Genomic DNA, 26,203 nt, shown 5'->3' with positions numbered 1-26,203 from the left:
CGATGTGAAGTGGTGGGCAGGGCTAGGTGCCTCTCTGGAGGCTGACACGGGTCAGGAGGGCAGCTCCGGGGGCGGCATTGCATGGCTGAAGCCAGAGGAAGGGGATTTCAGCTCATTGACACACACGCCTCTCGGATGAATCAGCTGTTTGTTGTTCAAAATAAACCCCCTAAGAAATTTCTTCTTTATGTTGTGATTTCCTTGATCATTTTCTACCATTTTCATGTTTATTCTGTTATAAGAAGATGGCTTTGTTTTTATGGTACCATTATTTTATAAGTAAGGAAAGTCAAATGACAGAAGGACAATTAACCCTAATAATACTGTTCATAATTAATGTTAATTACTTATATGGGATGCCGCTCTGCTGAAGTACATCAATAACAGTGGCAGAGAGGTTGGGCCAGGCCCCGGGGCCGGTGCTTGGAAGCCGCCCAGTTGAGATCAGGCAGCCAGGGGCCGTCGGGCAGCCTGGGGGCCCTGCTCTCTCCCGTCCGTTCCCTTCTGGAGGCTGCCTGCAAAGTCTGTTCTGAGAAGACGACGCTGAGTCTGGCCTCCAGGGATAAATGACTAGAACTCAGAAGCTCAGTGAAACTGGGGGCTGCCCACTTTCCAACAGCCGTCCCCCACCCTCCAACCTTGCGGCCAAAACACGTCACATCCAAACACTCTCCTGTGCAGGAGGGGGCGACCAGAGCCGGCTGGCTGCAAAACCAACGCGGCCAGCGCACGGAGGGCTGGGCGTGAAGACGAACACACCGAAGGCTGAGCCGAGCTGCTGGGTGAATAAGTGGGGGGGTGCAAGGGGGCCTCAAGGAACAGGAAACACTGACTCAGATGCACCCCACCACTGAAACCCTAGAGATGGGGGCCAGTGAGGATGGAGGTGAGAGCCCACACAGTCAAGCCCGGCAGAGACACGGGGAAACACGGCTGACCTCGGGGCAGTTCAAACGCGCTGTGCTCATGACCCTGTGGACCCTTCAAGAGGGAACCTCCTCAGTTTGGGAGAAAACAGCTTCCCGTTCACGAAGGGTGAGGCCCTATGGTTCTAGGCAGCTCAGCCTGAAACTGCGGCAAGGTCAGGTGTGCCCGGGGCCTCTGCTGTGTGAACTGCTGTCTGCCCGCCCCTCACCCACCTCTGACAGGTCACAGACCCTCACAAAACAGGGGTGTGCGTGTGTGTGCGTGCGTGTGTATGTGTGTGTGCACGTGTGTGCATGTGTATGTACATGTGTGTGCTGTGTGTGTCTCTGTGCATGTGCATGTGTTGTATGTATGTGTCTCCGTGTGCATGTGCATGTGCATGTGTGTATGTGCGTGCATGTGTGCATGTATACGTGTGTATTTGTGTATGTGTGCGCATATGTGTGTGCATGTGTATGTGTGTTGATGTGTGTATGCATGTGTGCGTGTGTGTTCATGTGTGTGTGCATGTGTGTATGTGCCTGTGTATTGTGTATGTGCATGTGTGTATGTGTTCATGTGCATGTGTGCATGTGTGTCTGTGTGTGTGTGTGTGTGTGTGTGTGTGTGCAAGCTCCTGAAGTGAGGGCACGTCTGGGGTCTGGGCTTCATGGAGCAGCACCCACCCAGGGGCAGGGACAGGGCCTGGGGTCAGCACAGCCCGGAGAACCCCAACTTTCTGATGTCATAGAAGCCAGTGGGGGATGGGGGTCCCCTGGCCGTGGGAACCTCGGGGGACCCCGTGGCAGCCCAAGGGGGTGGGTGTTAGTACAGCCCCAGCCCTACAGTGAGCTGGGCAGACAGCAGTGTCCCCTGAGGTCACACTCTAGAGACAAGTGAGACCCCAGCCCTCAGCTGTGGCCCCTCCCCAGAGACTGAGACGGGGTGGGGGGGGCGAGGGTCCAGGACGGCAGACCGCAGGACCATGCGGGCATGTGGGGAGGGGCCCACCAATGGCTTTCTTTTCATCTTTATTTTCTAGCTCGACAGTGAACATACTTGATTTATGCAGTGAAAGTGTCCAGATCCACAAAGTGTTTCCAGCTAATTTGCCCCACCAGGTGGAGGGGGGCTGCCACCAGCTTCCACCGTCTAGGGTTTGCCTGGGGAAGAGGAGGGGGCTCATCTGCAAGGCTCCCTGGATGCCGGGGGACAGCGGTCAGCCCGAGCCGCCCCTGACTTACACCCTGCGGCCTCGTCTACTCTGCTCTGTCTGGACGGAGGAAAGGTCGGAACACACGAGCACAGGCGGCCGAGGCGATCAGAGCAGCGGCCAACGTTGAGGAGAAAAAGGCCAAAAGGAGAAAGTGAAAAGCAAGAGGAGAGAAAAGAGGATGGCGGAGGCTTTGCCGGCCCTGGAACACGGCCTCCATAGCAAAGAGCCCTAGTTACCCAGTAACTCTGGGAAACTGCTGACACGGGCCTCGCTCGCCGGCAAATTTGAACTGAAGATCAGTCCACCCGGGAGCAGAGGCTGGGTCGGCCTCAGCCTCCTGGGAGCAGCACTGACCGTTAACAGTCGAGCTTCCACAGCTTTCTCTCTGATTCCATCAGCTCTCAGACGGTCACCGGGATGTCAGCCACGTCTGGAACACCACCTTTGGGGGTCCACCTCCCACGCTAACTGTGGACCCGGGAGGCAGGTGGTCCAGCTGCTGGGTTGAGACCCACATCCAGCAGAGACTTGTCAAGACCAAGGACTGGCATCTTTTCATAAATTTCTATCACAGCCTTGGGGACGATGACTTGGACCTCGGATTCACATATTCAGGTTTGTCTAAAATGCTTGGACCCCTTTAAGGGATTCTCATGAAGTGAGAGATTCTGCTTCAATGCGCACAGGGACCCCCTCGGGTGAAGGTCTTGCGAGGAAGGTCTATTGGGGACGTTGACAGAGCAGGACGAAGAGCCCGGTGACCATCCGTCCAGGAGCCGAGGGCAAACGGCCCCGTAGGGTGGTGGGGGCTTTCGTAACTGTCGAACCGAGACTGGGGAGGCGCTTGCGTTTAGCAGGTGGGGCCGGACTCTGCCAGACGCGCCCGAGATGTAGATTCGGTCCCTTGAAAACGGCTATGAGACGATCACACCCAGGGAGGCCCAGGCCTACGTCTTCCCCCGGCGAATCCCCGTTGAACCCTCTCGCCCTGGGGCTGCCCACTTGGGGAGGACGAGACTTAGACAAAAGACAGAAGGACAGTGGAATTCACGTGGATTTGGCTTCGGGAGACCTAAGTGTGTGCCTTGGACTCACCACCGACTGCAGGGCCGCTGCTCAGGTGACGGTGGGGACAGCACCCGACGTGGAGGACTCACCACTACACGCACTTCACAAACAGATGCTATGCGGATGTGACTGCCGGTCTGTGTTCCTGATTGAAGCGTAAACCTGGACTTCCCTGGCGGTCCAGTGGTTAAGACTCCGTGCTTCCAATGCAGGGGGTGTGGGTTCAATCCCTGGTCGGGGAGCTAAGGTCCACATGCCACACAGCACAGCCAAAAAAAAAAAAAAAGCATAAATCTGCTTCCCTGACCACCAGAGGTGGCCCTGCTGAGCTGCTCCCCTTATCAGTTGTGCCTGAAGAGCCCCAGTTAGCCATTTATCGCCAAGGAAAAATAACCTCTCTGGGCCGCCCTTTGACTCCCTGGAGCCCTGCCAGATGGAAAGGAAGTGGCCATGCTCCCCGGCCCCCTTAGCACCTGGGAGAGGATGGTGCCCGCGCGAGGTGTGTGAGTCCACCCAGGTACCCACCTCACGTTCCTCCCCCGCTTCCCCAGGAGTCCCGTGAAGCCTCTCGTCACGTGCAAGGGACCAGCTCCCTCTTGGAGGCAAACGTGGGCACCGTCCGTCACCATGGTTACTCAGACACAACCTTGAGCAGCCCACCTGACACAGCGCAAACCCTGCAGGACTCAGGGCTCCAGACTGGTTCCGTTAGTAGGAAAACCACCCAAATCACCTCTGCAGCTGAATATCCACGTGGGATGGGGCAGGATGCCGGCCGGCGCTCAGGCACTGCAGTTTCTTGCTCCCAAAGAACTCGCAGTCCTCAGATTGGTGCCTTAGTCTGTTGGGGCTGCTACAGCAAAACACCACAGACATTTATTTCTCACCATTCTGGGGGCGCGAAGTCCAAGGCCGGGGTGCAGCCTCTTGGCGTGAGGGCCCCCTTCAGGGTTGAGGACTTCTCTCTGTGTCCTCACAGGGCAGAAGGGTCACGGGAGCTCTGTGGTGCCTCTTTCATAAGGAAACTAATGACTGATCCCATCATGAGGGCCCCAACCTCGTGACCTGGTCACCTCCCAAAGGCCCTGCCATCTCCATCACCCTGGAGGTCAGGTTTCAATCAAAATATGAGCTTTGAGAGGGACACATTCAGTCCATAGCAATTATTAGCAGTGACAGTAAGGACAGATCCGTGGAGGACCCAGGGCATCCCTGACCCTTCACTCTCCTACTGGAGAGCTGGGACTCTTGACCAGAGTGCTGACCACGACCTCGCAGAGGGTGGAGGGTGCGGGGGAACCAAGGAACCCTTCACTGACCGCATCAGGAGCCAGGGTGTCTTTCATCAGGTCCAACCTCTCTCCCCATCTTTCCAGAACCCCAGTGGCTTCCCACGCCCTCTGTGTCTCTTTTCCTCCTTATGTTTCTGTGGTTCACTTTGCATGTCTCTTTCTGGACTGCTTTCCAGTTCACCAAGTTTTTTTTTAGCTATGTCTAAACTATTGTTAAACCCTTCGCTGAGTTTTCACGTCTTGCTTATTGTAATCTTTTTATTTAGTTTTGAAATTTCCTTTTTTTTATAATTTGTAATTCTCCACTGAAATTCTTAATCTAGTCTTTTGGACATTTTTATCCTTGGATGATGCCAACAACGCTGGTTTGAGATGTATTTCTGAGCAGCCCTGCATCTGCAACTCTGGTGTTGATGTTTTCATTACCTGTTGTTTCGCCCATTTATACCCATGTTGGCCTGGTCACCTCTTTAGTTTTTTTTTTTTTCAGTACAGGGCCTCTCACTGCTGTGGCCTCTCCCATTGCAGAGCGCAGGCTCAGTGGCCATGGCTCACGGGCCCAGCAGCTCCGCGGCATGTGGGATCCTCCTGGACCGGGGCACAAACCCATGTCCCCTGCATTGGCAGGCGGACTCTCAACCACTGCGCCACCAGGGAAACCCGCTCCGTGAGCTTTTTTTTTTTTTTTTTTTTTTTTGCAGTACGCAGGCCTCTCACTGCTGTGGCCTCTCCCATTGCGGAGCACAGGCTCTGGACACGCAGGCTCAGTGGCCATGGCTCACAGGCCCAGCCACTCCGTGGCATGTGGGATCTTCCCGGACCGGGGCACGAACCCATGTGCCCTGCATCAGCAGGTGGACTCTCAACCACTGCGCCACCAGGGAAGCCCCACTTCTTTACTTTTTGCCTGACATTCTATTTGCGGTATTTGGGAAGGAAATTTTGAGGCCAGAATGATGTCATGCTCCTCCAGAGAAAATATAAGCATGAGTGTCTGGAAGCCTTAAGAGACAGGGCAGCCAGCTAAGGATCAGATGTGATTTTTATTGGCTTTCTCCCCACTCATTATTGTCACCAAGGGACAGCATCGCAGGCATGAATTCTCAGGGTCTTCCGGCTTCTCCTTCGACAGTTTAATATAGCACTCTGATTGCTCCGAGTCTGCAGGCATCAAATCTTGAGCAATGTATCCAGGACATCAGGTGCCCCTCCCCCATGGAACGTTTACACACATCTGATGTCTGGTGTGCTGGGGTCACATATCATTAGGCCACTTTCTCCATGGGTGGAGTAACTGGGAAAAGCGGGCGTCCACACACCAGTGCCCGGGGCAAAACCAAGCAAAGCTCTGTTTCTCTTCTTCACAGCCTCCTGGGGGAGAGGGAGAGCGGGGGCAGGGGGTCCTCCCTTAAGAAGGGGCTCACCTCTGAGCCAACCTGCCCCTTGAGGACAGGAGACAAATCTTCCCTGGAGGGAAGGGGGCCTCTCAGGTCTGGAGTGTTTGACGCAGCGCGTGATCTCCACATGCTTTCAGCCTAATTAAAGGCCGCTCAGCCCTTGCCTGGAGGTTCTTCTCCCCGGGCTTCATGGAGACTCTGATAACCCACATTTCACCCTCACCATCCTCGAGGCTGGTGAGCATTAGGCGGAGGCCCCACCAACAGAGGAAGCAAAGCTTTTCTCACCCCTGAAACCAGGGGCTGGCTCTGATCTAGTGGGACCCACCATCAGGGTACCAGGATGGGTCAGTGTCCCAGGATGCCAGACTTTCACGCTGAACCCAAGACAGCCCTGGGCAGGAGGGGCCACCCCGTATCTCTGAGAACATCTGGGGCTCTGCGGGGTCATCATCGGGCTCCTGGCTGGGTTCTCGCCTTCCAGGGCTCCCGCACCCCTTCCAGTCTGCACTTTTTCGTCATGACCACTGCGCTGTTGGCCCCAAGGATCCTCAGAATAGAATTCTCTCTGTGCCTCTCTTCTTCAGATAGTAATCTGTTCTGCAGGAAAACATCACACCACACTGGGTTAGGTCTGCTAACTAAATTCTCAAAAAGCCACTACGTGGCTCCAAATTTCTCTAAACACTTAAGTTACTTAGAAAAAATCAAATTCGTGAAGAGTGAGCTGGTGGCCGGGTTGGAGCACCAGGGCACAGAGGGCATCCCTTGTCTTGCACAGAGAATGCTGGCAATTTTTAGAGTAACATGAAAAACCTTATACTTTTCTGATGACCTAAATATTTCTAGCCAAAAATGCATACTTGGTCTCAGACGAGCCGCTTGGTACAGTTGTATCTCTGTATTAAGTTGACCGTTCTCGGCGCTTTGGGTGGGAGTGGGAGGAAAGGTCAGGATTCCGAGGGGGGGGGGCACGCCCTCCTGCCACAGACACATCTGTCTTCTGGACGCTCCCGAAGGCACCCCGGGCCGAATTCACACGGCACACCCGGCAAAGATGAGGCTTCAGAACCGTCCAGCCTCCATCCACTCATGCTGTTAAATTGTCTGTGAGTCAGGACCTCTGGGACCCCACCCAGGGCTCGGCTGAGGGCCACTGACGTGCTCTCAGCTGGACGTCCCTGTAAAGATCTTCTGAGACACAATAATCTCCCTTTATTAAAAATAGGCGGTACAGTGGTTAAGACTCACACTTCCATTGCAGGAGGCGCGGGTTCAATCCCTGGTCAGGGAGCTAAGGTCCCAAATGCCGCATGGTGAAGGAAAAAAAAAAATACTGACTGTAATTTATTTTAAAACTTCCTCTGTTTCAAAGGCCCCAAATGTTTATACACTCTAATTCATTATTCTTTCTTCTGATTTATTTTAGAGATAATCAGAAGTGCCCACTAGGTTTATATAGAAAGGGGTTCAATGCAGAATTCATTCTAATAAGAAAACTTGTCAATACTCTCCCTACCCACCTGCAACCCACCTAACCACCTGTATTGTAATACAACACATACACTGAAGTATCACGCAACTGTATTTAGCACTTGCTAAACTTCATAGACCTCTTAGAAGCTTCAAAAACAATTTATGTAGACCTTTTCTGTTGGTTTTGTATATATGGTAATGATTAATGAGTGCAGGAAAATGGCCGGATGATTTAGAAAATGATTTCTTCGCTATTATATCAATTCTCACTAAAAGGCAATGTTTCTCCTCCTCCCTTCCTTTGAGACAGCTCTGTCTTCAGGTGGCCCATCAGCGGGCATCGTCACGTTCACAGAGCTCCCAGCTGCCCTGGGAATCAGGGGTGCCCCAACGCAGGGTGCTCTGTGCTTCTGTTGCCCACCCGCCCCATCGCCTCTGCCACACCCCACAGACAGCTCACAAAGCAGCAGCGATTTCTCGCCGTCCCTGAGAGGCCTGAGGCCCAAGTCCCCCCGGGGCCCCCACCCACTCTGCTCAGCACCAGAGGAGGTCGGGGCCTCGGGCACCCGCCCCCTATACCCTGCAGCTCCCTGAGCCCCCGTGCGGGGGTCCCTGGACCTCGGACCCTGCCTCGCTGCTGCTTTCCCAGCTCTTTCTCCCGGGATCCCCCCCATCCGGTGATGCTTCAGCCCCGTCGCAACCCCGATCCACTGACCCTACAGCTGCTTTACTGTCCAGCCTCCTCCTGGCACCGGCCTGGAAGGCCCAGCGGTGCACTGTAGGTTCCAGGGCAGCGGGCCCAGAGGACCCACTGCAGGACGGTGCCCACGTGGCCGGGGGCAGGGCGGGGGCTGCCCTGCCTGTATGGGAGGGACTTCAAGGCCTGAGTATGAGGGGTGGGGACCACTGGTGCCCGCCGTGGAGCCTGCAGGTCACCCCGTGTGGCTCCACTTCATGGAGCTCGAGGTCAGGCAAAGCGACCCTCTGGTGCCGGTGACGGCGTTTACAGAAGCTCAGCTCCTGTGGGCGAGGCTTCACTGGCTCGGCTGCGGGGAGTCTCTGTCCTGAACTGGGTGAGCGCAGGTCCACAGACACACGTGAAAGCCCAGCTGAGCTCTTTGCTGGCTGTGAGTGAGTTACCCTTCGATACAACATAAAAATTGGAACCTGTGGCCTGGTGAACACCCCAGCAGCAGGGGTGCTGAGGACGGCAGGCTCGCAGGACACCTGGGCTTGTGTGGGCCTCTGGGGAGAGTGAAGAGGGTCCGTCTGCGTCTGCGGAGAGGCTGGGCACCAGGCCGTGAGCTCAGCAGCCCTCCTGGCAGGTGGTACTGGGAAGGGGGCACGTGGGGAGGCCCTGAGGCCACCTAAAGAGAGAGAGATGCCACCAGCCCCCCACTGCTCTGCATCCCAACACCCGGTCTTCTACCTCAACCAACCCCTGACCCCCACCCCAGAGTCCGATCCAGAACCACCAGAACCTTCCGGAATTCCAGACCCCAAATCCACGATTGGTTGTTAAAGTCCTGGGTTTGGGAGGCTCCTTCCTCCTCCGACTGAGGCAGTTGGTTGGGACCCAGGTGCGTTCGCGGCACTTTCTGTTGTGAGAAGCCAGTATGGACCCGGCAAGCCCGTCCGCAAACGCTCAGACTGGAAGAACACCTGAGCGCCTGTCAGAAGGTGGCCTGCGAGAAGGGTCTCGTCCCGAGGAATGAGCAGCCTTGAGAGCCACAGACGGTGCCCAGTTGCCACGTGATCGCCCCCGTCACAGGCGGGGCACCGCCGCGAGTCCGCCAGCCCCATCACTCCGCCTGCCTCACCCCTAATCCACGAGCTCGAAAAGCAGCCCCCGGCCCCCCGGCCCCCTGGCTTGAGCAAGGACCCCGAGGGGCAGGTGGCAAGCACAGCCCTGAGCTCAAGCCGAGGATGCTGAGGACGCTGAGGGGTGCCGGGTGCGGGTGGGAAAATGCTGCTCGCGGGGGGTGCGGGGGTCTCCCAGGCCCAGAGCAAAGGGATCAGAGGGGGCTGGGGGCGGCATGGCCGGGGTGAGGGCAGGGCAGGGCTGCGGCTTCCTGCAGCAGCTTTGTGGTCCGAAGGCCTCAGCGGGTGGGCCCACACGTCCACGTGTAGCTGCAGTTGAAGGCCCCGAGCCGACGGAGAGCAGGACCGCGGGGATCACTCTGCCCGGAGGAGGTGGCCGGCTGTCCTGAGTGGTCACCTTCCCGGTGCCGGTCAGGCTGCCCAGAGAGTGAGGGTCTGCATGTCCTGGGGCTGCACCACAAATCACCACACACTGGTGGCTTGGAGCAGCAGAAACATATCCTGCCCCTGCTCTGGAGGCCAGAGTCCGACGTGGAGGCCCCGCTCCCTCTGGAGGCTCCCACCTAGTCCGGCTGCCGGGGCCGTCGCTCCAGCCCCTGCCTCCGTCTTCACGTGCGCCCCGCCATGTGTCTTGAATGCCCTCTTCCCCCGCCTCAGGACACCTGCAATGCACTTAGGGCCAACCGGTTAATCCGGGATAATCTCCTCCTCGCGAGATCTTTAACTTGGTCACATCTGCTGCATCACATTTCTCCTATTTGAAGAAAGGTCACATTCCCAGATTCTGGGATCAGGATGTGGACGTGATCGGGCTGGCGGTTCCTGGCTGTGAACCGTGAAAGACAGACCTGCCCAACGTCAGAAGCACCGCAGTCACTGGGAGGACACCAGTGGCCTCTGATTTTCCAGGGAGGCTGGAAAGCGAGGTCCAGAACATGGGCACCTAGGCAGGAGGCCGGAAACCAGCCAAGGTCGCGGCCTGGGAGGCCCTAGTGACCTAACCACCCTCCCTGGAGTGCATCCTGCCCCCACCTGATTCACACCTGTGTGTGCTGGGCTGAGGGGCCTGATTCCCAGGAAACCCTGGGCCGTGTGAGACCTGCATGATGGGAGGCCCTGGTCGGGGCTCCCCGACCGTGTGTCTATGGAGCCCCATCCGCAGGCGACACAGCAGGGCACAGGTGAGGGCTACGTCGTGGTGACACAGCATCCCTCAAGTGTAAGGAATAAAAGTCCAAGGATATGGAGACTCCGGGGCCCCTCACTGTGGGGCCCCAGCCCTGCAGCGGGAAAGTGGCTAGAGAGAGAGAGAGGCCTTGGGGAGCTGACCCACCACCTCCAGGCTCTTTCCTGGCTGTCGGGGCTTCATCATCTACCTGATTCATGTCTGCTGACCACTGACTGCAGGAATCTGAAGGGTGAGGTCCCGAGGGCTGGGGCCCAGAAGCCTCGGGGCCGCCAGGATGTGCTGTCCTAGTTTCTGAGGGGAACGCCTGCACAATGAGTCCCCAGGGCTAGGCTCTCCAAATGCAGGAAGGGAATCAGATTCAAGAAAGCCAACATGACAACACTGTCCTGGTTCTAGCTCCAGGCACCCACGGAGATGAGAGGAAACCCACGGGCGAGGGGAGTTAATCTTTGAAACACGAGTTCTCATCCGTGGTTCCTGTGTCACACATTTCTAGCATCACTTTTATTTTATTATGAGATTCTTAAAACACACCTTCTTTCTCTTCATCTCTGGGCATTGTCCCCGAGGCCTTGGAAGTAGAAGGAACCTTGTGACAGGGATGCCTCAGGAACCCGAGACCCGGCCAGCCCCAGGTCATGAAGAACAGGTGACCATAAACAGCGTTGAGGGCACCCATGACATTCTCCTTCTCCAAAGGAAGCAGCTGTTATCTCTCACCTTCTATCAAATTCACTTCCACCCTCCATCTGTAAAATGGGAATCGCTCTTTTATTTCAGTTCATGTATTTTTTTCCCTGTATATTAGTGAAACAGGACACAATGATTAAGTTCCATAGCATGGAAATACTTAACTAACTGGAGAGCTATACCATGTACCTGAATGGAAATATGCAGTTTTGTAACATGTCAATTCTGTAAATTCATTGTAATCCTAATCAAAATTTCAACAGAATCAGGCCTCTAAAATTCACATAGAAGAATAACCCTACAAAAGTGATCAAGAAATACTTGATAAAAACAAAAAAAATAGGAGGGATGGGGAATGTCCCCCATGGACAAAGAAGGAACATTATGAAACTGCAGTGTCAGGCCAGGCCTAGTCAAATAAATCCAGGAAGCAGATCTGTGTACGTATAAGAATGTACTATGTGGTTTATCTGGCTTCCAAATCCATGGAGAAAAGATAAAGTGTTCAATAAATCCTATTTGGACAAATGACTGTTCATTTGGGAAAAAAAAATTATATCCCAAAGACAAATGCCAAATACTTTAAGACCTAAACATGGGAAAACTACAAATATATCAGAAGCAAATGTAAAACAGTGAGTATATAACCTTTGAGAATTAGGACCTTCTTATACCAGATACTAAAAACAAAGTGCATAACAAATAAAATGACTGATAAAGTTGACCACCTCAGAATTTGAAACTTCTTAGTTAAAAGACAGTAAAGTACACAGACCAGGACAACTGGGGACATAAACAACAATCAGAGTTATGACCCAGCATCTGTAAAGAACTCGGAAAATCCAGGCAGAACAGACACTCAACAGGAAGACAAGTCAGAAGCAGACAATCTCAGAGGAGGAAACCCCTATGGCCAATGAGAACTGAGAAAATAAACTCCCTAGTAGACAACACAGTGCAAATTGAAGCAATTTCCACAGCTCAGGCTGCAATCATTTACGGTTGGGTCTTTTCTTTGGGGGAAGAGGGGATGGGTCTGTGGCCGACCCCAGACATCCAGCAACATGCATCCCTCCTTGTTCCCTGTAAAAGAGTCCCCGACACTGAGCTGAGACACAGCTTCCAGGAAAAGTTCATCTCCCAGCTTCCCTGAACCTGCGCAGCCACGTGGCCAGCCGTGGCTCATGAGCGGTGGGGGGGACGCTGTGCATCCCCAGGTTAGTGGGGGCGTGGGGTACATACGCACATCTTCCTTTTTATCAGCTGGTTTCCAGGAAGACATGAGGGCTGGAGCTTGAACTCAAAGTAGACCTGCTGGTTGAGGATGACAGAGCCACAAAGCGAAGGGAGCAGGTCCCCGCCTGACCACGAGCCAGCAGGCAGCCCCACCAGGACCGTCCACCCGAATTTTGCCTTTAAGTCCCTGCTCTTTTCGATTTTCTGTCCACAGCCACTGAGGCAAATCCTCACCACTGCAGGCTCTCCCCTCACTGCTGGTGGGAGTGTGGATCTCTTAGCAGTTTGAATTACATTTTTAACGTAGACACAGCCCCCCATCCTCAGGTGCCCCCCCGCCACTTTCCTCTGTTATCCTCGAAATGTCCCATGTTGAACCATCCCTGAAAATAGCCCCTCTAGGAGACAGCCAGACTGACCGTGGTCCAAATGGCCAAGGTCAATTAGGTGACGGCGTTGGCTGGACGGGAGCTGATGACCCAGCTGCACGTCCGTCAAGCTGTTTGGCCGCACGGTCAGTGGAGTGACGGGCATTGGGGGGGTTCCTTTTAAAGGGTCATGAGGGTGTTGGGTGCTGCCTCTGAAACAGGCCCCCACGTGGGATCAGCGGATGGACAAGGTCGTGTCAACCCAGGTGGGAAGGAACCAAGACGAGGGGCTGCTCCCACCCACGTGGCTCTGCGGAGATCGCACACAGGGTCGTCCCCCTCCCGGCTCTGGCGGGTGAGCCTCAGATCAGAGCGCCCCAGGGCAGCGCCCCAGTCACCTTCCATGCGGAGGGTGGAAGTGGACGGGTGGGTTTCAGCCTCCTGATCTGGAAGAAAATCTGAAGCCCCAAGAAAGCTTCTTTTGTCTTCATCACTCATTCCTGGGCCAGCACCGAACATCGGTGCCCAGTAGTTATCTCCTCATTGAAGCAGAAAGAAGGCTGGTCCCCTTCTGTGTTCCCATGTGTATTTCAAGGCAGGACAACTAGATAATTTTGTTAAATCTGCACGAGAGAGTTCACAAATTCAAACAGGTTCATCTGCTGAACAGAGCAAATCACTCATGGGTTGTTGACTTATAAGGGAGTTCAGGGGCCAGAACGAGCCCTGACGGTGGGACCGGGCCTGAGGCCTGCCCTGCTGCTGGCCAGTGCTGGGCCTGCTTGTTACCACCATCACCAGCAGGGCCCACGACCCCTGGGATTCAGCGGGAGCGGGTCCGACACTAAGTTCGTGGCCGAAGCCTGGACCGTCTGTTCCATGGATCAAGGACCACGTCTGGTGGGAAATCAGGGCCAGCGCAGAGGCAGGGGTGGGTGTTGATGGTGAAGATTGCTCACAGTGACCGGAAGTGCCCAAACACCCAGGGAGCAGCTGAAGCAAGCGCTCACTGGAGGGCGCCCCGTGGTCTCAGGTGGCTCCCAAGCCAGGCTTCTGAGAGACGCAGGTTTGCTCTCACGGGGCAGTGCACACAAGCGGGCGCGCCCGTTGTTTCACTAAACCGTCACCAAAACAACTGTACTGTGCGTTTACAGCTAGACTTCTCCTTTCTCTCCAGCCAGGATATCGGCAGGACATTCTCCCCACCTCACGAGGGATGGCAGCTGGACATGGGTCTGTATCACCTGGACAGGACCACATGCACGCCGGTTTGTCCTGCGAGCCCGCCCCGAGTGTCTAGTTACAACCGAAAGCTGAAAACCAGGGAAGACGTTCTCCCTGCATATTTTGCCCGCCTGGCCTGGAGTCCCGCCCCAGGGCCACGCGACCTGGGGACGCTCTTCAATCCTCGTGTCACAGCTGAGTCTGTAGGAGCAAGAGGCCCAGAGAAGGAGAGGAGTGTTTAAAAATAAGAAGTTTTTTTAAAAAAAATTAAGCATCTAATTTAAAAAAAAAAAAAAAGAGGAAGTTTTTTAGGAACTCTCAGTGATTTGCGCTTTGAAGAAAATGCCTGTGAAGCTACCAAAATTCTCAGAGGCTGCCCTGGGCCAGGCACTGCAGGCTGGCCTCATGCCCTCGCCTGCTCCCCCTGGGGGCAAACACTGTCCCGGGGGTCCTGTGGGAGAAGGTGTCTGCCAGCTGCAACCTCATCAACCCGTCTGCCTTTGACACGTGGGGAGCTCGTCCAAGCCAAGAGAAAATATTGATTCAGTGCTTAGCAAAAAAGGCAATCCATTGAAACAGCTTTGCTTTCACCGAGAGCCCTTTGAAAGCACAGTGGTGTAAAGTAATGGCTGTTTTTTGGTGTTTTTTTTTTCACGGTACGTGGGCCTCTCACTGTTGCGGCCTCTCCCGTTGCGGAGCACAGGCTCCGGACGCGCAGGCTCAGCAGCCATGGCTCACGGGCCTAGCCGCTCCGCGGCATGTGGGATCCTCCCGGACCGGGGCACGAACCCACGTCCCCTGCATCGGCAGGCGGACTCTCAACCACTGCGCCACCAGGGAAGCCCGCAATGGCTGGTTTTGAAATGCTTGTTTAGGTGGTATGAGTGCATTTACATGCAACTATTTATATAGCATTACTATCTTTTTTAGAAAACTTTTATGACATGTGACCGTCAAGCAGAATACTGTATAATTTCACACATCATGTGGCCATACCAGCAAACCCAGAACTCGACACCAGCACACTCACAGTCCCCACCGTCCAGCCACCGCCCGGCCCTTCAGGCACCCCGTCCCCACCCCGATGCACCGGACAGCGTTGCCCAGTTTTGAAATCTGCACTGTCAGCAGAAGCAGGACGCAGGCTCTTGCCTGGCTTCCAACAGCCATGCTCCCAAGATCCGTCCCAGTGTTGAGTGTGTTTGCAGTTCATTTATCATCCTTGCTTGCTGGATTCTGCTGCGCTCACCACCACCCCCCATTTATTCGTCCACTGTGTTGTTAACGGGCACTGGAGTTGTGCCCAGTTTGGGGCCGTGAACGTTCACACTCGTGTGTTTTGGTGAACGTAGTGTACATGTTTTTGTTGGGTACCTGCTGGATGTGGCATCGCGTGTCCCCATGTGCAACTTCAGTGGCATCCCACATGCCTCCAGCTCTAGCCGCTCCACCCTGATGCCATCCCTGACATTTCTGTCTGTTTCATTTTAGCCAACCTGGTGTGGGGAAGAAATTCTGAATTTTGGTGTAAGTGAAATGTCCCCATGTGTGTTTGTTTCTGGAGGCCTTATTTGTCTTGTTGGTCTATTTTTCTTTCTAGAGTCCCACACTGTGTTACTGGCTGTAACTTTATTTATTTTTATTTATTTTATTTGTTTATTTGTTTATTTATTTTTGGCTGCATTGGGTGTTCATTGTGGCGCATAGGCTTTGTCTAGTTGTGGCGAGCGGGGGCTACTCTTTGTTGCAGTAACCAGGCTTCTCTTGTTGTGGAGCACAGGCTCTAGGCATGCAGGCTTCAGTAGTTGTGGTGCGTGGGCTCAGTAGTTGTGGCTCTCAGGCTTAGTTGCCCCATGGGATGTGGGATCTTCCTGGACCAGGGATTGAACCCATGTCCCCTGCATTGGCAGGTGGATTCTTAACCACTGCACCACCAGGGATGTCCATGTAACTTTAAAATAAGTCCCCCATCCAAGAGCAGTAGTTCTGCAACTTTGTTCTTCCTCAACATTATGTCTATTATGGACTCTTGGTATTTCAATATATTTTTCAGAAATGTGTTTTCAATGTCCACACACACATACACAATCTTCTGAGATCTTTATCAGATTATGGTGAATCTATAAATCACCTTGGAGGGAATTAACATCTTCAAATATGAGGCATCCAATTCATGAACATGGTACATCTCTCTATTCTTTAGGATTCAACACTTTTTTTCTGAATAATATTGTGTAGATATTTTGTAAAAGGTTTTGAGCATATTTGATTAGATTTTTTCTGGATTTTTTTAGTGCAGTTCTAAATATTTAAAAACTTTTAAAAATTGTTTTTGCTAATATATAAAAAGACAACAGAGTTTAAAATAATTCACAGACTTTATTTTTTAGAACATTTTTAAGTTTGCAGAAAAATTGAACAGCAAGTACAGAGAGTTCTCACGCACCTCCTCTCCCCTGACCTGCAGTTTTCCTTATTTCTAATATCTTGCATTGATGTGGTACATTTGCTACACTTGATGAGTCAACACTGATACATTATGACTAACGGAAGTCCATAGTTCACATTGTGGTTCAGTCTTGGTACTGTACATTCTATGGGTTTAGATGAACGTATAATGACATGTATCCAGAATTATAAAATCATACAGAGTAGCTTCCCTGCCCTGAAAATCCCCTGTGCTCCACCTGTTTATCCCTCCCACCAAACCCTGGCAACCACTGATCTTTTCACTGTCTGCATATTTTGTCTTTTCCAGAATGTCATGGAGTTGGAATCATACAATCTGTAGCTTTCTCTGACTGGCTTTTCTCCTTTAATAACATGCATTTAAGGTTTGTCCATGTCTTTTCATGGATTGATAGCTCATTTCTTTTTTTTTAATATTGGACAAATCATAATATTGATATATTAACAAAATATTACCATGGAAGAAAAAATGAGCAATCCTGCATATCCAAATATTATTACTTGAAAAAATGATGAAAGTAGATAGCTCATTTCTCTTAAGCACTGAATACTACTCCGTTGTCTGGATGGACCACAGTTTATTTAGCCATCACCTACTGGTAGGAATTCTTCTTGGAAGCACTTAGTTACTGATTTGTTTGCCATCTGTTCTTTAATGTGATGAAATTCGCCTGTGTTCCTTTAGAGAGAACCTCTAATTCAGGCTCTTCAATCATTAAAACCAGGTCCCCAGTCACCCCCCAAGAGTGAAGTTTTAGTGTCACTCACAACGGTCGTCAGTCATACACAGCTGCCCTGTCTGAACCATTCTTTATCTCCAATAAAACTATTCTACAGGTGTGGCTTTCCTTACTCTGAGCCGGGCACTATTCTAGGTACACACCATGTTCCTGCCATCCTGGAATGAACGTCTTGGTCGGCAAGAAAAACAGGGAAAAAGTAAGTATGAGCCAGGTGGGTAGGCCGGGTATAGCCCTTGGCTGAGTGGAAGAGGCCCACCCTGGGGAGAGCCATCTGCTTTACTGAGTGCATGGAATCAAAGGCTATTCTCATCCAGAAGCACCCAGAATAAACTCTGACCAACTATCTAGACACTTAGTGATCCAGTTGACCCATAAACTCAGCTGTCACACAGAGTGACATTTCACAGGTAGTTCTGGCTTCTGTCTGGACAACATGCTGGTAGGCTGCAGGAGCTGGAGATGCCTCCAGGGGCCACTGATGACCCAGTTCGGTGGAGCCGCCCTGCGTTTCTGAGGCTCCAGCCGGCACCCTCTGGTTCTTCCCCTCCAGGTAACTACACACCAATCTGATGTGGCTTTCTGGGGAGTGATTTGAGGGACTCTAATGCTGGTCTCCTGATGGCTCCTCCCTGCCCAGGCTTCTCCAGTATGGACCACCATCCACCATCTCACCGTCTCCCCCTCCCTGGTTTGGCAACACACTGGTGTGTAATTCAGAATCAGATGACTCTGATCCTCAGGGCTGTCAGCAAAAAGGAGCAGCCGCAAGTATGTCACGGGAAAGCAGAGTTTTCAGAGTGCCTGTGTGGCTCTGAAATGCAAGTCGCTGGTAGGGGTGGCCTGCTTGTCACATCAGAGGGGCTCCCGACACCGCATGGGACACCCAGGTCAGACCCAGGCGCAGCCGGCTAAGGAATATTCGTGTTTTCTCTTCTTGAGAAGCCATGCTCAACTTAATCACCCCAGTGGGTTCACAGTTGCAGGAAACATTGTTTCTTTTTAAAAAATCATCCTTTTCTTCCAATTAAGTACAGCTGGTTCGCCATATGCGGTAACTGTTCTGCAGAGACACCCAGACACTGAGTTGGCAAGCCCTGAGCCTTTGCTCCTGGGGACGCAGGGCTGGGCTCCTGTGGGCCTCAGGTCACATTTCCCTCAATGGGTCAACACCTAACCCTGTCTTGTGTGTGTTTCTGCTGAGGGACATCTTACCGGATATCTACTGTTGCCGCATTGACACGGACCTTCAGCCAAGAGCACGTAACTCCGGCCCTGACAAAGCTTCTCTCCCAGGCCCTTTCTCCCGAAGCACAGTCCTTCCTCACTGGGCTTGGGGGCATTTTAAGCAGCAAAACCACCCCCCCAAAAAAAAGCACAAAAATGCAAAAATGACAACTTTTTGTAGACCTCGAGAAAGCCACATGTCACAGCGGAGCTGACACAGGAAGCAGTGTCTCCTCTCAGGCCAGGGCTGGCGCTACGAGGCAGGACCACGCTGGCTCGTCCACGAGCGTGGATCTGGAGCCCCAGACAGACTTCAGTGAACAAGTGTATTCGAGAACACAGAACCAGGATGGTGAGGACCGGGGTGGTTGCCTGGCCTTTATTCCTCTCTCCTCGGGGACCGTCCTGCGCCTGGGGCTCCCCCGATGTCCAGTATACGCCTCTCGGGGTGGGGGGGTGAGCATCGCTTAGCACAAAGGCAGCCAGGAGGGGGACCAGAGGTCAGCAGCGGGCCCACCAGGCAGGTCCTGGGGCAGACACCCTCTTCCGAGGGCTGCAGTGACACAGCCAGGAGCACACCTATTGGAACCCGCCCAGCGCCTGCTGTCCCGTGGGTATTCTGTAAATAGTTACTACCTGACCATGAACCCCAAAGGGCCTTTTGAGGATGAAATCTCACTCCGGCCTCCATGGCCCTACCAGCGAGAGATGAGGGGACGTGGGGCTTGGCACACAGTATGTCACCTTTAGGCCGAAGGGCCACCCAAGAACGGGTGGCGAGACGGCCACGAGTCCACACTGCTCTGCCTCATCCAAGGGAGCAGCAGAGATGGGGCGGAGCAGCCTGTGGGTGCTGGGGAAAGCCATGCCTTCAACCCACCTTCAGAATCACACTGTCGCTACAGTGAAAGCCAGAGAGGCCCAAACAGGGCTCTAATGGGAGCACCTGCAGCAGCATGGGAATCCCGCCTGCTGAGGAGACCCTCTTTTTCCTTAAGGATGGTGACTAAAAAAAAATCTTTTGGTAATTCCCTGGCGGTCCAGTGGTTAGGACTCTGAGCTTCCACTGCAGGGGGCACGGTCCAGTCCCTGGTCAAGGAACTAATGTCCCGCTTGCCGTGAGGCCAGAAAAAAAAAAAAAAAAAAAAAAAAAAAGATGGCAACTGCCAGACCTTGTGAGGTATATTCCAGGAATGATTGTTTCCTGGAGAATCTTTATTCTTTCACAGAACTTTTAACCTTAACTTGCTAGAGATTGTCGTAAAGTCTTACCTCTAACATCTACATGTTTTAGGGGAATTCAGATAAAACTTTCCACTTTCTATCCCATTTTAGGAATTTCTTCAAAGGCTGAGATATTCCAAGCACTATTTTGATTCTGTAATTCACCTTATGGGGAAAGTTGGCTCAAGGAATATTTCTGAAACAGACAAAGAGACCAGGAGATGGGCCAGGCCACAGCCACCCCTGAGCACAATGCGATGCCCACTTAAGCCCCAGCTCCAAGCCATTGGGAGGTTTTCTCTCCTGTGAGTCAAGCGCCCTCACCTGTGAAACAGCTGATGACCCCCCCCCATCCGCCTCTGCCAGGTCTCCAAGGTAATTTATACAACACTTTACACACTTCAACACTGTTTCTTGTTATCATCACTATGGCTGTTATTATTATGTTATAGATGGCGACAAAAAAAATTAATCAGTCGACCTAAGAAAGAAATGAAAAATTTTATTCGGGCCAAACTGAGGCTTATAACCCAAGAACAGCCTCTCAGAAAGCTCCAAAAATTGTTCCACCCATTAGAAGCCCAGGCACAGTTATTTAAGTTTTTTGAGACAGAGGGCTGTGCATTAAATGAGGTATTATTGACAGTTTACACAGTCTAGAGCTAAGCATCACTGTGGCCCCTTAAAAGATCAAAAGGAATGTTTTCTTTAAGGAGTTGTCTTGTTGGTGCTGGGAGAATGTTGCTCTGTGTGGATGAGCAGGTATGTCTGCCAATGGGGAGGTGTGGTCATCCCTAATGCAGATACATGATGCACAGTTGGGGGAGAGGGGAGGTCAAAGGGCAGAGTAAATTTTTTATGTTTAAATTTTTCCAGTCTTGCCATAAAATATGAATTTTATTTCACATAGATGAAGCTCCTGGTTAAAATAAACAATGAAAGTGGAGCACCAATAGTATTTCACAGGTAGAATAAAACGCCTCAATCTGAAATGGTTAAAATACTAGATGCACCTGAGTTTTCCAAACTATAATCTTTAAAAACTCAATCTTGTCTCAGAAATTACTTCTCCAAATTTTGACGTACAGTATTTCACGTTTGTCTTCTGCTGGGAGTGAAGCTGCCGACCTGAGCTTAGGGGATGGTGGGTCACCCCTAGGCCGGTGACTCAGAGACAGCTGGCTCGGATGCAGCCGGAGGGACTGGGTCTGCTCTGGGTGCCCCCCTTCCCTGCTGCACTTGAGTAGAGGTGGCCAGAGGGACATCCACCCCCAGACAGTATGGGCTTCCTGAAAAGCTCAAAGGCAGAGAACAGTGGGGTCCTCAGGCCAGCATCCCAGCTGTTGGGAACAAGAGTGAATCAGCTGCCTGTGGACGGGGTGGGTGTGATGACATTCCTTGTGCCCTTGTGACCTGGCTGTGGCCCTGGACAAGGAACTAAAATGCTTAGACTCACTCCCAGAGGGTCTGCCTCTCCAGGAGGGAGGGCGCTGGGCAGGGAGGATGGAGAGGTGGCAGCTCCCCCCGCTCCAGAGGCTTCCAGGAGTGGGGAAATCAGGAAGGGCTCGTGGACGGAGGTGTCCGCCACTTGGCGAGGGTGCTGGTCTCCATGGGGGCAGACCCACCTCAATGCGCCGATGCTGGGAGGTCGCCAGGCCCTGGGTGGACAGCAGGAGCTGTGTGCCCTGGCTGGGGATGCAGGCGGTCCTCGTGGGCCTGTGTGTCCTGGACGCCAAGCCTGGACCTGCAGATCAAGCCCAGCATCTGAAGGAGGAGGGAAAAAGACCAGACAAAGACAGCATCTGGCCAGAGTGCCAGGACTAGGGGCAGAGCTGCTGGCCTGAGCTCCAGGGAAGAAAGCGCTGGACACTGGCTTTTCACGTGCTCCATGGCCAGGAACCGGTGGTCGAGTCAAGGAAGCCAGAAGTCGAAGAACCAGCAGACGGAAAGATCCGCAGTCCAGACCATCTTCTACGTTCGAGGGTTGATAATCATGGTTACAGAGAAATGACGGTGCTACTGGATGGAGGGGCATAAACTTTCAGGAACTTTCCCGGTGGGGGGGCGGGGGCAGCGTCCGTCACAGACAGGTCTGGGAACAACCTCAGGGCCCCCGCCGCCTGCTCAGTGCCCCCGGAAGGGCCCCCAGACTCTGCTGCTCAGGGTCCGCCCAGTTCATTGAAAGCCCTACTCAGTGCAGCCCCAGGGCAAGGCCCGGGGTCTTACATGTGATTCTCCAACCAGGCAGGACAGCCAGCCTGGGCAGGGTCACCTGGGGCCCTGCCCTCCCAGCAGAACAGGTCCAGCAGCTGAAGGGGCCACGTCCCCGCCCCAAGGGCAGGACTGGAGTTGGGGGGACGGTGTCTCAAGGCCACGAGGTGGCCTCCTGCCCACGCCCCAGCCGCCCCCACACACCGGACGTGCCCACATCCTGGCCTCAGTCAGCACTGCGTGGCCCGGTGCTGCCGTTTCCAGAAGTCAGCTGACCCCAGAAGGCGAAGTTCCTGTTTGCAGCGCAGACATTCTGGCAGGGGAAGGGGGGGGGGACGGCCCCTCCCCCTCAGCCCTGCAGACCCTCCCAAGCTGAAAGGTCACAGCGACACATGGCAGGGGCCCGGGCAGCGTCCCCTGAGCAGCTTCGGGTGCCCTGAGGGAGTCTGTGGTGACAGTGAGCTTCCTCCAGTAAAGGAGCTGCAAAAGCACCGATTCTGGGGACTTTGTCCAGAAATGACCCCAACCCCCCAGCGGGGAGCATCGCACGCACTGCCTCTCAACTCCAAGGGGCACAGACGCCTTGGGAGGGTCCCAGAAGACTGAGACCCCTCTGCTGCGGGCCTGGTGCGGACAGCGGGCACAGAAGCCTCGGCTTTGGTGGTCTGGGCGCCGCAAACCTGCTGCACGTGAGGGCTTTCCCACGTGCCCCGGTGATGCTACCCGGCCCCCACCTGCACCTGCTCTCACCTGGACGCTGGCCCTACTGTTCAAGGTCCCTTTCGTCCGTCTTTGGTGGGGTCAGCCACCTGCTGCCAGCCAGGACCCTGCTTATCCCTAGTGGTCCCCCGGGAGACCCACCGACGCCTGTGCAGGGCTGGCCCCAGAGCTGTAGGGCTTTGCGTCCAGGCTGTCCCTGCCACGACCACTCATCCTGTTGTAGGCGGACAACGGCCACAGCGAATGCAAGAGGAGCAGGGCTGCGTTCTGGTAAAGCCTCGCTCACACTCTGCCCGTGGGTGCCCTTCCCTGTCCTGCACCCACACCCCTGTGAGATGTGACCTGTGAGCGTCCTGGCTGTGGACGGGATGACGGGGCCCCGAAGCCCTGCCTGCCAGGTGCTGCCCTGAGTCCTGCCAGAGCCTCGTCCCCCTAGCCTCCCGCGGCAGTCTCTTCCTCCGGGCAGCCTTCCCTGAGCAGGTCACACCTGCATGTGACCCCCCACCCCCCGCCCTGGTCAGAGCCTGAGCTTGGCTGCGTTGGGAACATGCTCCCATGTCCCAGGAGCCAGCCCTGAGCTGCGGGGAGGGGCCATGAGGGGGACAGGTTGAAAGCCAGAGCTTCGTCTGTTGAAGACGTCCTGGGCCTGTGAGAAGGGTGCGACGCCACACCTGCATCAGGGTTTGGAAGTAAAATGACCCCCTTCCCTCAGCTTGGGGCACCCTGCAGCCCAGGCCCCACCCCTACACGTGAATTCCTCACGGTCCTCAGTCATCCGGACCCAACCATGTCCTTGCAGGGACGCAACCCTTAGGTGACTTCATTCCACTGAGAAAAATTCAGGCAAGGCGGCCAGTTTGCACATCATCACAAGCCACAGGTGGCGTCGCTGCCCCGTCCTCTGTGGCGCTGGCCATCCTGGCACAGAGCCTCCACGCAGGCCCCTCCTAACACCCGAACAGCCCAGGCCCGCCCTGGGTTCTCCACAAGCAGAGTCACAAACCGGCATCTTCAAGAAGAATGACGAGAAGGGCCGGAAATGCCCCCTGGGAGCAGGTGAAGTTTTGTGGGAGCCCAAAGCTGCCACTGTTGGCAGAGGGAGGGCCCATCCCGACACATCCTTGTGCAGGGAAATCCCTGAGAGGTTTTCGGGAAGAAACCTGAGATTCCGTGGCTCAGTAAATATTAGCACAGCATGGAACACCCTGAGTGGCTGGATTCAGAGATGGACTTGGTTCTGCCAAAGTCGGGGCCGGCGGGGAGCCTGCCCGACTGCGGCCCCACGGTGACCCTCCCAGCAGCGCTCCCACCCCGTGGGGACACACCCCTGGCCCTCCAGCCCAGCCCAGCTGCCGACAGGCCCGTCCACTCCAGCCGGTTCCCTGGTGAGCTAAGGAGCGATGCTGCTGGGTCCCGAGAGGCCACCCCTCCATCCTGTCCCTCAGTGTGTAATCAACACCGTCAGAAACTGTACAGAAGGCATGCTTTCCATGTGCAGTGGTGAGGGCCTGGCAGTCCAGACGTGGTTAGACACAGAAAAGCAGCACTCAGTTAAAAAAAAGAAACTCTGAAACTAAGGAATCATCACTGCAAGGCTGTATAATCCTTGTTTTGACAGAAAAGACAGCTTCCAGATTACCCTGTTCTATAACTGAAAGCCTCACACACTGGACCGTCCTGCAGAAAATCCACGGTGGGCACCATGCAGAAAGGAGCAGCCGTCGGATTAATCAGCGGCCACGGGGGCCTGAGCTCCACGGGGTGTTCTCACCAGGACCCAGGGTGTCGCCTTCAGGGTGAGCCTTGGATGAAGGTGTTTAGCCTTGAGAAACACAGTTAGAATTTGCAAAGGTGTCAGGGTGGGGGGACCAATCCTATCACTCTGCAGAGGAGGACACCGAGGGGCGAGTCCCCAGCCCTGATCAAGGACCCGTGGTGACCCCACCCGCCCCGTGCCCGCCTTCCAGGGCTGGTTCTGCAGAACCTCTGTTTGGCACGTGGGCCCTGCATCAGCCACCCGCCTCCACAGTCTCCCGTTCTCCTTCCAACCCCACATATGTGTTCAAAACACACCCACCTCCAGGACACACCGGCGGACAGGTGCGCTCAGGTGAAAACACCTGAAAACCACGCAGAGCAGACCTGTGCCTACCTAGGCCTCAGAGGGGCAGGACGGTGTAAAAGTAACTTCCCTGAAGCTTTGGTTGGAGAGAGGGGAGGAACAGGGTTAGGTGGCTGGAAGACCCCTTGAGGGGAGCCCACCCAGTCTGCAGCAGGTCTGCCTGGAGGGATGAGCCCTCAGCCCCGCCTGCCCCCTGGCTGACCGCCAGCTGCAAGTCCCGCCCCATAGGGCCTGGGCCGCGTCACTCCGAGGACTGTGCCCAGAGGAGAAGCAGGAAACGTGCCCTCTTCTCTTTCTGCTCCGCTGATCTCTGAAAATGGGGCCCAGCAGGTTCCGCCCCCGATGTGCAGCACCAGCCCCTCCTGGGAACTGTGCCGTGTCAACTGGACGACAAGACAGCCTAGAAAGATCACACGGTGGCGGGCAAGCCCCCCGCCCCACCACATTCTAAGGTTCCAAGGCCTGAAAGAGCAAGACCCCCATCTGAGAACCAGCTGCAGCCCACCCGACTCCCAGCCCGATGCATCCGCCTCAGGTCCCTGCCAGGCTGTAGAATTATCCAAACAAGCCCGCCTCGTCCCCCTGGGAACTGCAAAGCTTCCTCTGCAGCCCCCCAGACGGGCCCATTAGTCATGTGCCTGTGACTAATCACCTGCTGCCAGTCTCACCTGTCCAGGGTGGGGTGTGGGCAGGTCCCTCCCTTCTGGGTGGGGCGAGAAGCAGGTGGCCAGAGCGGCCCCTTTGGCTGTGTTGGCTGAGGTCCAGGCATCCCTAGACGCGCTTTCCCCTTGGGGTCAGGGAATCCTCCCTGCCTTCCTTCCAGGCAACGTCCAAACAGCTAAGGTTTCAAAGCCAAAAAAAAAAAAAAAAAGGATTGAGAACTGAACACAACAATTCCACAAAATCTGCAGGAATGGAGGTCTCCCCCAAACCAAGTTCCTGATCCTGAGTTTGTGGGGCTGACATGCCCCCTCCCCGAAAACTAAACACGGGACCGAGCGCCTCAGGAAGGAAAGGAAAGGTGGTCGTGAGGGTCCCGTGAACTCGGAGGTGCTGAAGAAATTCATGGGGCAGAGTCCCCTCCCTCCGGTCCACCCACTGAACCGGAATCGGGCACCGTCTGTCCCCCTCCACGGGCTTTCCCGCCAGGTCCATCTGCAAGTCCGTCCCCGTGGCTGAGCCGAGGCCGGGACCCTCTCTGTGCAAAGCCTGTCATGAGGGAACAGAGGCTTTTTGTTGCCCTGCGGTTTCCAGGGCTGAGCTGGCCTCACGCACTGAGTGGTCTTGCTCCACAGACCTTGGCCACCTGGCCGCTGTCCAGCGGGGGACAGAGGGATCTGTGTTGGGTCAACAGCACAGCACAGCCACGGCAGGAAAGCGGGGCGGCTGTCCCCAAAGCCCTGGATTGTGTGAACGAGGTTTCTTTTTCCGAAGTCGCCAAAATGTCGGTCCATGCTGAAAGCTCACCACCAGCCAGGGTCACTGCAGTTCCATCTAAAATAAAAATACTACAGAACCAGAAGCTGAGTAAATTCTTTTTTCTTACTCTCCTTCAACAAAGCTGAATGGAATAATTGAGATCAAATCCTCCCCTTCAAAATCACATT

The 26,203-nt window shown here is 54.3% G+C and overlaps 1 long non-coding RNA gene across 1 annotated transcript; it reads right to left on the bottom strand.

Annotated features, from left to right (window-relative positions):
- Positions 1–24,235: 24,235 nt before the first annotated feature.
- LOC308615987 lies at positions 24,236–25,736 on the bottom strand. The gene is made up of 3 exons (XR_014015679.1): positions 25,265–25,736; positions 24,552–24,672; positions 24,236–24,296 (listed from the first exon to the last, which is right to left on the bottom strand). It is a non-coding gene; the product is annotated as an uncharacterized lncRNA (long non-coding RNA).
- Positions 25,737–26,203: the final 467 nt, after the last annotated feature.

Source organism: Mesoplodon bidens (assembly GCF_964165515.1).
Source record: "Mesoplodon bidens genome assembly, chromosome: 4".
In the NCBI taxonomy this organism is placed as follows: domain Eukaryota; kingdom Metazoa; phylum Chordata; class Mammalia; order Artiodactyla; family Ziphiidae; genus Mesoplodon; species Mesoplodon bidens.
This window is presented reverse-complemented; position numbering and strand designations above follow the sequence as displayed.